This window comes from Notothenia rossii, assembly GCF_949606895.1.
Source record: "Notothenia rossii genome assembly, chromosome: 6".
NCBI classification, from domain to species: domain Eukaryota; kingdom Metazoa; phylum Chordata; class Actinopteri; order Perciformes; family Nototheniidae; genus Notothenia; species Notothenia rossii.
Window position 1 is genome coordinate 32040832 of NC_136909.1, and position 10903 is coordinate 32051734.

Here is a 10903-nt window from a genome sequence, read left to right on the forward strand (position 1 = left end):
GTTCACATCAGTGAGGGCATTATGAACAGACTACAGAAACATAAAATAAAGGGGGAAAAAACACACATGGTCAATAAGGAATTACGTGTTTGTAGAAATTGGTAAATGTGTTGGACTTTTGCAATATTCAATTGATTATTTGAATCTAGATCCATGATGAAATATGTTCTAAAATAATCAAATTACTAATTCAAAAGTATTTTTGTTGTTTCACAAATAATGGCTAAATTGTTAGGATCTGTTTATTTTATGTTTTATTTTGGAATTGTCTAGGACTGTTGGCTTCCTGTTTTTCATTCAAGGATGTTCACCCCTGGCCCGATCTCATTTCTCTAGCCTCATCCCAATACCCCTCCTCAGAGGTTTCTCAATACTCAAATTTCCCCTCCTCGACTCCTTGACTCCTCGGTCCTCCGGTAGTGACCCGGAAATGAATTTCAGCGCGCCATTTTGAAGGACATCTAATTTCTCTAAATGCACTTCGAGGACCGAGCATCGAGCATCGAGGAGGCTCTCTGGAGGAGCTCTAACCGAGGAGACACTGATGCATCCTCCACGGCTCCTCCACGGATGCATTTCCGGGAACGGTGGAGGCGTGACGCACGGCCGGCTTATCTCAGCCAGCGCCATATCAGCCAATGACAGCTCGGCATGCATCCCCTGGATATTATTTTAGTAACTGCTTTCATCGCGAAGCAATGTTTACAGTGAGAACAGCTGTGAGGTTAGTGCAGAAAGCAGAGCAGTGTGTAAAATATCACTCAGTATAACAGGCCTACATTACTCTCTGTATTTATATGCTGTAGTTTAGTAGATATCTACAAACAAAGAGTCGATATTTTTCTGAGACCATTTAGTGCTTCACATAATAAAATACACAACGGCTGTCGCCTGATTATGCTTTAGGAGCAGTAGGTGTGTGTGTGGTACAGTGTGTAGGTGTGTGTTGTTGTACAGTGCGTAGATGCGGCGGACAGACGGGTCTCAGTTGGTTTGGTATCCTATGCTTAGTTTTAATACTTGTACAACTTTTGGCCCGTAATTTCGGGGGGGGGGGGGGGGGGGGGGATATATCCAGTCTCTGATTGTGTTACGTTATGAGAGTGCTCTCATACTTGTTTGATTCTGAAATTGTATATATTTATATAAATATATATGTGTGTGTGTATATGTCTGCATCTGTAGCCTGTTATTGTCTCATTATACCACTGTCAATGCATTAAAAGTAAATATATATAAGTCGTCATGAACACATCTGTCCATCAGAGTGCTGCTGTGCCTCCTGTCATCATTAATGGACGTCCCTTTAAAATGACCGCTCAGAGGAGAGGAGTTCTCATTTCTCTAACCGCCTGCTGCTTCCACTCCTCTCTCCTCGGTTCCCCACCTCAGTCCTCCGCTCGCATCTCCTGTGGGCGGCACCAAGTCTTGAGGAGAGGAGTCGAGGATAGGAGTCGAGGAGGGGAAATTTGAGTATTGAGAAACCTCTCTCGACTCCTCTCTTCCCCTCCTCCGGGACTTGACCCGGAAATCGATCAAGACACGCCATGTTGAAGGACGTCCCAATCATAGATATATATAAACACATATATATGTTTATATATATCTATGGTCCCAATAGCTGAAATGCAGACGGAAGAGTCGAGGAGGGGTGCGGGAGGAGACGAAAGGGAGGATACGCGAGCAGACTACGCGGAAGTGTTTTCACTACTCGCATATAAAAGCCCCGCCCCCACCTTCACAGCTGGTCCATTTCAACAGAGGAAAACCGACAACTGGAAGATGAGTGGAAAAGCTTCACATACATGTATAAGTGCTCACAGCTCCGTGGGAATTATTATGTGCAATTCATTTCTAAAAGGCTTCACATTACTATAATTATATTTGCATTTAAATGTAGGCTACATTTACACCAAAACGGAACACAAAAGCAGGACCAACCATCATACATTACTAACAAGAGAAAGATTCATTCATTTAAATAGATATTTAACAACAAATGGGCCGGTTCTAAAGGGTTATTCAGTTAAGCCCGATGAGAGGGGATACAGCTGTGCACATGTCATCATTAACAGACGTCGTTTAAGAGTGACGTTTGAGTGAACAAGGACATCCCAATTAATACCTGAGGATTCCTCTGTCCTTGCGTCTCCTCCTCGTGTCTCTCGCTCGCATCTTACGGAGGTGGAGCTAAGACGCAAGGAAGGGAAGCGAGTGAGGGAAAGGAGGAGTCGAGGAGGGGTATTGGGATGAGGCTAGTAACTCCCCTCCTCGACCCCCCTCCTCGACTCCTATCCTCGAGACTTAGTCCCGCCCACAGGAGATGCGAGCGGAGGAGCCGAGGAGGGGAACCGAGGAGAGAGGAGGGGAAGCAGCAGGCGGTTAGAGAAATGAGAACTCCTCTCCTCTGAGCGGTCGTTTTAAAGAGACGTCCATTAATGATGACAGGAGGCACAGCAGCCCTCTGTCTGATGGACAGATGTGTTCATGATGATTTATATATTTACTTTGATTCATTCACAGTGCGGTATAATCAGACAATGACAGGCTACAGATGCGGGGGGACACACACACACATATACATATATATATATATATATATATATATTTATATAAATATATACAATTTCAGAATCAAACAGAACACTCTCATAATAACGTAACACAATCAGAGACTGGATATACCCCCCCCCCCCCCCCCCACCTCTCCCCTCTGGTCGCTACAATGGGGAAAATAAGTTACGGGGCGAAAGTTTTATTTCCAAGTATTAAAAGTAAGCAGAGGACACCAAACCAACTGAGACCTGTCTGTCCGCTGCATCTACGCACACACTGTACCACACACACCTACACACTGTACCACACACACACAGCTCCTAAAACAGGCTACAGCCGTTGGGTATTTTATTATGTGAAGCACTAAATGGTTTTAGAAAAATATCGACTCTTTGTTTGTAGATATCTACTAAACTAAAGAAAAATAAAGAGAGCAGGCCTGTTATACTGAGTGATATACAATGGGGCAAAAAGGTATTTAGTCAGCCACCAATTGTGCAAGTTCTCCCACTTAAAAAGATGAGAGAGGCCTGTAATTGTCATCCTAGGCAGCGCCATATAGATAGAAGAGTTACGACAGCGGAAGTCCAAAAACGGTTATCGTCACGTGGTTCATGCAGACGAGGATCGTTCCCCGGAAGTTCATGGCGGGCAATGTGAATGCATTGATAACAGGAGATAGAACTACGATTTTTGGTAATTATTAGTGAATAAAGGTTTTGATTTGCAATATTTATACAACAAATCGATATGTGTATGTATTTACATCAAAAAAATAAAATAGAATTTGCTAATATTAAGTGATAATATTAGGATTAGTGTGAACAACTAGTTTACATGTTAGGCTAACAGTGCCTTGGTTAAAGAGCCTGCTGCTGTTTATAGGTTTGAATTCTTTAAAACCAATATTATCTTCTTAAACCTGTATGGTAGTCAGGAGCATCACTTTCTAATGTTTATTGATATATTTAGAGGGAGGGGATCTAAAGGAATGCTTCAAAATTCAGATTAGATTAATTTCTACAATTTTCTTAAATTCATGGTAGTTTCAGTAATCCCATGTTAATTGAGGACACAAGTTATCTAAATGACTAATGTCATCTTTATGGCTTTCAGAAAAGACAGGAGACCGACAGGTGACTATCAAAGGACTAGCAGCAGCAGCAGCAGCAGCAGCAGCATGATGATGATGTTAAATGTGTTGTTTTAGGAACATCCATTGCAAATACATGGAATTCAATAAACATTGAATAGCATATCATGCAGTTTGTCTGTGCCTTTTCCTCCGTGTTGTCCTGGTTTGCTGTGCTGCCTCCTAGTCGCCACCATGGTTTGCTGTGCTGCCTGGGGATGCTCAAATCGCTCCGAGAAAGGAGTACGAATGTACGGCTTCCCCACTGACACAGAGCGGAGGAAAAAATGGCTAGCTCAAGTCAGCAGGAGCAATTTCACGACCAACAGCAAAAAAATATGTGAGGTAATTATATACAAACACTGCATTTGCACTTTTTCACAAAACGAAAACCACACCATTGGGAAAGCTTAATGTTTTGTTTAATACAAAAAAGCAGGGAAAGGCTTGAAAAACACAGAGTTGAGACTCAGGGTGCAGGGTGAGGGTCTCAGTGTAGGTATTCAGGCTCCATTGAATCCCCCTCTGGTTCTTGTGCTGAAAGAGGGAGTAACAGACAGGAGAAAGGGTTATACACACCTATATAGCACACCTATTGGATGGGAAATTGCCTTGGGGAGATAAGGTGTGGTCTTTGTTCCCAACTGAAGTTATGAAACTTTATTATTTGTGAGTTTAACAAAGTATGACAAATGGCATCAGTAACAGATGTGATATGAATTTCTATAAAGTTGTCTCACATTCTTGGTCATATTTTATATACAGTATGTAATGAGTATAACATGTCCAGTAAGTATAAAGTGTTTCCTAATACTGTGTATTCAACCACTATGGAATATGTATGTGGGCAGACAAAACTGAGTTGTTCTGTGTGTGAAGTAACCTCAAGTCACTCCGCAGGCACATTTTGATGCAGACCAGTTTGTCAAGACAAAAAAGGGCAAGACTAGGCTGAGAGCAGAGGCTATACCCACCATCTTCGTGCATCGCCCTGTGGTCAAAAAGAGAAGGGCCCCTGCACCACGATTCACCCCGGGACCTGTATCTACAAAGCCCATAGCTCATGATCACAGCTATAGTGTGAAAGGTGACACAGGTATAATAAGTATGAACTCTTAGTAACAAAAGTCATATTTCTTATTTTTAAGTGGTATAATATTTTAAATATTCGAAAATCTACAGTGCCATGTCTTCTCCTTACATTAGTCTCAAAGATTGAGGGAAGAAGGGATGAGGAGACTGAGAGAAAGGAAAGTGAGGGTGAAGAAAGAGAGGACATGGCTAGTGAGGAGAGACAGGGAGGGTGGACACCACCCACTCAGCCAGCAGCCAGTCAGCATACGAGGGAACCAGCAGCCAGTCAGCATACGAGGGAACCAGCAGCCAGTCAGTATACAAGGGAACCAGCAGCCAGTCAGCATACGAGGGAACCAGCAGCCAGTCAGCATACGAGGGAACCAGCAGCCAGTCAAACAGATCTATTAAAAAAAAAATGAAAGAGCCAAGAAGGAATCACCAAAAAAGCAAAGTCTGCACTAAGAAAAATCAGGAAGGAAAATGCAGCTCTCAAGAAAACAATGAAAATTAGGGACAACAAATATAAGAAAACGTTTTCAAAAGACCAACCAAAGGCATTAGGCAGACTCACCACAAAGGGGATGAAATGGAGCAATGAGACAATTAAGAAGGCTTTACAAATGTGCTTTGCCTGCGGACCAACGGGTTACAAAACTGCAGGAATTGCAGATTCCCCTTCCAGGAATAAGGACACTGCAAAGAAGGATGCAATGTGTTAAGTTTGAGCCTGGTGTGTAACAGCTAACATCACTGCCCCTCCACCTGCCAATATCACTGCCCTCCACCTGCCAACATCACTGCCCTCCACCTGCCAGCACCCAGCCAGAGGAGCGCAAACAACAAAAAGAAGCAAGATGTCCCGTCATGTACCTGGAAGTTTGGGTTGGCAAAATGGAGTAAGAGAGGGACTTGAAAAACCTTGGTGGCTCTCTACTCATGTTGTTACAGTTGTCTTGGTTACAGCTCTCAATCTTTTTTTTGTGCCATTTTCCACATCTTTAGAAAATATGAAATAAATGAAGTGAAATCAACCTCTTCTCTGGAGAACAAACTTTGATTTCTCTGTCTTGTGAGTTTGCAGTCTTGCAGTTTTGCTCCTCCACCTGTAACATCACTGCCCCTCCACCTGCCATACAGTAGGTTACTAACAAGATTACTTATATAATACAGTGATAGAATACATGTTTAGTATGCTTACTTATATAAAACAGTAGTATTAAACGTACCTTGTGTTTTCACTCTCACTTAAGTCCCGCAATATAAATCTTTAAACTTCTTCTTAACTTTAAAAGTCCGTCACGAACGGTCTATTATGCTGAAACTCTACAGCTCTGCTAGCCTTGGCGCTAACTTCCGGGGAACGATTGAGAGGCTCCACGATCCGCCATTGGTGTAAAAAAGTGGTCCATTGGAGTGAACGGAGATGACGTAACTCTCAGTCTATACGGCGCTGATCCTAGGTATACCTCTACTATGAGAGACAAAATGAGAAAAAAAAAATCCAGAAAATCACATTGTCTGATTTTTAAAGAATTTATTTGCAAATTATGGTGGAAAATAAGTATTTGGTCAATAAGAAAAATGAATCTCAATACTTTGTTATATACACTTTGTTGGCAATGACAGAGGTCAAATGTTTTCTGTAAGTCTTCACAAGGTTTTCACACACTGTTGCTGGTATTTTAGCCCATTCCTCCATGCAGATCTCCTCTAGAGCAGTGATGTTTTGGGGCTGTCGCTGGGCAACACGGACTTTCAACTCCCTCCAAAGATTTTCTATGGGGTTGAGATCTGGAGACTGGCTAGGCCACTCCAGGACCTTGAAATGCTTCTTACGAAGCCACTCCTTCGTTGCCCGGGCGGTGTGTTTGGGATCATTGTCAGGCTGAAAGACCCAGCCACGTTTCATCTTCAATTCCCTTGCTGATGGAAGGAGGTTGTCACTCAAAATCTCACGATACATGGCCCCATTCATTCTTTCCTTTACACGGATCAGTCGTCCTGGTCCCTTTGCAGAACAACAGCCCCAAAGCATGATGTTTCCACCCCCATGTTTCACAGTAGGTATGGTATTCTTTGGATGCAACTCAGCATTCTTTCTCCTCCAAACACGTCTAGTTGAGTTTTTACCAAAAAGTTCTATTTTGGTTTCATCTGGCCATATGACATTCTCCCAATCCTCTTCTGGATCATCTAAATGCTCTCTAGCAAACTTCAGACGGGCCTGGGCATGTACTGGCTTAAGCAGGGGGACACGTCTGGTACTGCAGGATTTGAGTCCCTGGCAGCGTAGTGTGTTACTGATGGTAGCCTTTGTTACTTTGGTCCCAGCTCTCTGCAGGTCATTGACTAGGTCCCCCCGTGTGGTTCTGGGATTTTTGCTCACCGTTATTGTGATCATTTTGACCCCATGGGGTGAGATCTTGCGTGGAGCCCCAGATCGAGGGATATTATCAGTGGTCTTGTATGTCTTCCATTTTCTAATAATTGCTCCCAGTTGATTTCTTCACACCAAGCTGCTTACCTATTGCAGATTCAGTCTTCCCAGCCTGGTGCAGGTCTACAATTTTGTTTCTGGTGTACTTTGACAGCTCTTTGGTCTTGGCCATAGTGGAGTCTGGAGTGTGACTGTTTGAGGTTGTGGACAGGTGTCTTTTATACTGATAATGAGTTCAAACAGGTGCCATTAATACAGTTAACAAGTGGAGGACAGAGGAGGCTCTTAAAGAAGAAGTTACAGGTCTGTGAGAGCCAGAAATCTTGTTTGTTTGTAGGTGACCAAATACTTATTTTACCGAGGAATTTACCAATTAATTCATTAAAAATCCTACAATGTGATTTCCTGGATTCTTTCCCCCCATTCTGCCTCTCATAGTTAAAGTGTACCTAGGAAGAAAATTACAGGCCTCTCTCATCTTTTTAAGTGGGAGAACTTGCACAATTGGTGGCTGACTAAATACTTTTTTGCCCCACTGTATGTTATACACACTGCTCTGCTTTCTGCACGGACCTCACAGCTGTTCTCACTGTAAACATCGCGTCACGATGAAAGCAGTTAATAAAATAATATCCAGGGGATGCATGCAGAGCTGCATTGGCTGAGATAAGTCCGTCCGTGCGTCACGACTCTTTGAAACATCTCTGTTCCCGGAAATGCATCCACGAAGGAGCCGTGGAGGACCGTGGAGGACCCATCAGTGTATCCTCGGTTATAACTCCTCCAGAGAGCCTCCTCGACGCTCGATCCTCGGTCCTCGGTCCTCGAAGTGCATTTAGAGAAATTAGATGTCCTTCAACATGGCGCGCTGAAATTAATTTCCGGGTCACTACCGGAAGACCGAGGAGTCGAGGAGGGGGATTTGATGAAATGCAAAAGGGCCCCTGTCTGTCATGTGTGTATTTGATCCTGTCTGTGTTTTCCCTCCTGTGTGATTACCTGATTCTGTTCACCTGTGTCTTTGTTTTTTCCCTCCCCTCCCCAGCTGTGTCTTATCGTCTTGATTGGCCATGTGTGTATTTAAGTTCTTGTTTTCTGTTGGGGGTTTTGTGGGTTCCTTTTTGTGCTTAGAGGGAGATAGACTTCCTGTCTGGTTTTTTGTTGATCCTGTTTCCTTGAATAAAGGTGTTTTGCTGTTAAACAATCGTCTGTCTGCACTTGGGTCCTCCCTGTGCTGCTCAACCTTAAAATAAATGTTATATTGTCCTATGTTAAGACCAGAATGTTGTTCTCATTGTACGTTAACCAATACTGGAAATCATTCCAAAATGTTTGAACTATAGTGCAGGAAAAGAAAAGATGTGCTGGTGTTTCAATATCTGACCAAATAGGTTGATTGTTCAGCAGCTTATTACGACCCATAGTCACGTTTTAAAGTGTAGCACCTCTAGTGGTCGTGTAAGAAACAACATGCTCCAGTTGATTGCAAACGCTCCGGAGGGTCGTTTATTCACAAATAACCCTCACTGGAAAATCCTAAATTGTGGAATAGTTTGGCCATTAAAATGCTTTTGATTAGATTTCTAGCGAGAAGTGTATATTGTACTTTTAGAATCTATGTCCAGTGGATGTGTAGGATCTATAGTTTGATAGATATTACGAAGATGATTTGAGGTCTCGCCAGGAGAACGTGTACGTCTTTACACAGCGTCCATGTAAAGTTGGCGTCAATCCTCATGGGGTGAAAACAGTATTTCCGGTCTCAAAGTTTTCATAATAAAACCGGAAGTATTCCCCTGTCAAATGATTACACAGTGATATCTGCATTACTCATCCACTAAAAAACATCAGTTTATCCTTGTTAATTACAAAATATTGATTGGTTTAAATTGTGTACAATGCTTTTGTGTTTTTAACCTTCGATTCGAAGAAACAAATAGTTTTTTCGGAGTTCAGACACTACAGAGTTTCCAAAGACACTACACTACCCAGAATCCTCAGCTATCGTTTGGGACTACAACATCCGCTTTACTTTACAAAACCCGTGATTAGTCCTCCAGCTCTGTGATTTGGATGTTGGAGTGGCAGTGCGACAAGGTTACGTTGAGCTTCAAACAGCTCTTTGAAATGGAATGGAACCACGGCAAACTTTCCAAAACTGGACTTGAACGGATCCAATTCTTTAATGTTTAAATAAAGCCTTATTAGTTTGTCTTTTTTGCACATCCTCCTGTTAATATCTTTGGACGTCCTCTACTAGCTGTTTTATTGTCGAGATCACTACAGTATCTTCTTGATATTTTCTATTCTATATTTCTATCATTGACCTTCTACTTTCCCCCTATTTTGTATGTAGGCTACTCTTAATATTTAAATGTTTTCATAAAATATAACTTATTAAACAACTAAATTCAATAATGTGCTTTAACCACTAGGCGGTGCGGGTTAAAAAAAACAGTGGTCTAGTTCATAAAACATAATAATATCAAACATAATATTACTATTAACTTTATTATGAAATTAAAACAGAACGGTAAGGAAAAATACAGTTTCAGTCTCTCGATTTGAAGCTTATGCAGGTAGTTTCTGAAGATGTTACAAATAACACACAGCATACAATGCCATAATACGTTATTATTAGTGTAGGACACTTATGTATGTATAACATCTGAAAATGTGTAGTTTTATTCATGTTTTCACATAATTGTACAGGATATTGCTTTAATATTTCACATATTGTAATATTATAGCTGATAATGTATATATATAATGTCATATATCAGCAAAACATCACAAACAGAAAGGTATACCCGTCATTTAATGGTAAGCTATTGAAATTCTGATTCCATAGATGTGTCGCCCATCACCCAAAACCCATGACTATTCTCTCAACTCAGTATTTACATTCTTTAATTCAAAGAAAATCAGTAATATCTCTAAAAACTACAAGTCCCTTTCTATCAGCTGTGCACCGTTATGGTGTAAATACAGCCTATTTACCAATTGGATCAAATATAAAAGTCAGCCGAATTAATGTTGATACTGCAAGGAGACGTATTGTGTGAAAAGAAATGGAAGATGTTGTTTAATTGCTGATATATTTATGATTCACGTCACATATTCAGTTTCGGCGGCATTTCTTCCAGTTTGTCCAAAGGTCTTCTAATCAGGGCTCTATAAATAAAGAACTATGGCAGATATGTCATATTTAATGCAGCCGAACCGTGTATTACAATGCCGTTATGTGATGACTTTCAAAGAGAAAAGCAAGCACACTCGGAATAAAGTATTATTTTATTTGTTTTAAATGTTTTCGGATTTCATATCATATAAACACCATATCCCAACGTGCATTGCGGCTAAAACATCCAAAATCACCGTGCTTCAAGTTCGATGTTTTAGCCTATCAAAACCTCTGAAAAAATAAATGTGTCTCTCAGAATTGAAAGGGAAAAACCTATGGGAAAAACACAAAAGCAGTGTACACAATTTAAACCAATTAATGTTGTGTAATTAACAAGGTTAAACTGATGTGTTTTAGTGGATGAGTACGGCAGATATCACTTTAAAACATTGGGGGGAATATGGTGTTATTATGAAAACTTCGAGACCGGAAATACTATTTTCACCCGTGAGTGTTGACGCTAACTTTACATAGAGGCTGCCACTCCTGGCGAGATCTCAAATCATCTTCGTAATAT

General features: G+C 41.3%; 2 long non-coding RNA genes across 2 annotated transcripts; one reads left to right on the forward strand and one right to left on the reverse strand.

Annotated features, from left to right (window-relative positions):
* Positions 1-2789: 2789 nt before the first annotated feature.
* LOC307045203 lies at positions 2790-4853 on the forward strand. The gene is made up of 2 exons (XR_013809811.1): positions 2790-3252; positions 3673-4853. It is a non-coding gene; the product is annotated as an uncharacterized lncRNA (long non-coding RNA).
* Positions 4094-4877, reverse strand: LOC307045202. Its single transcript, XR_013809810.1, has 2 exons — positions 4663-4877; positions 4094-4225 (listed from the first exon to the last, which is right to left on the reverse strand). It is a non-coding gene; the product is annotated as an uncharacterized lncRNA (long non-coding RNA).
* Between the last annotated feature and the right edge of the window lie 6026 nt (positions 4878-10903).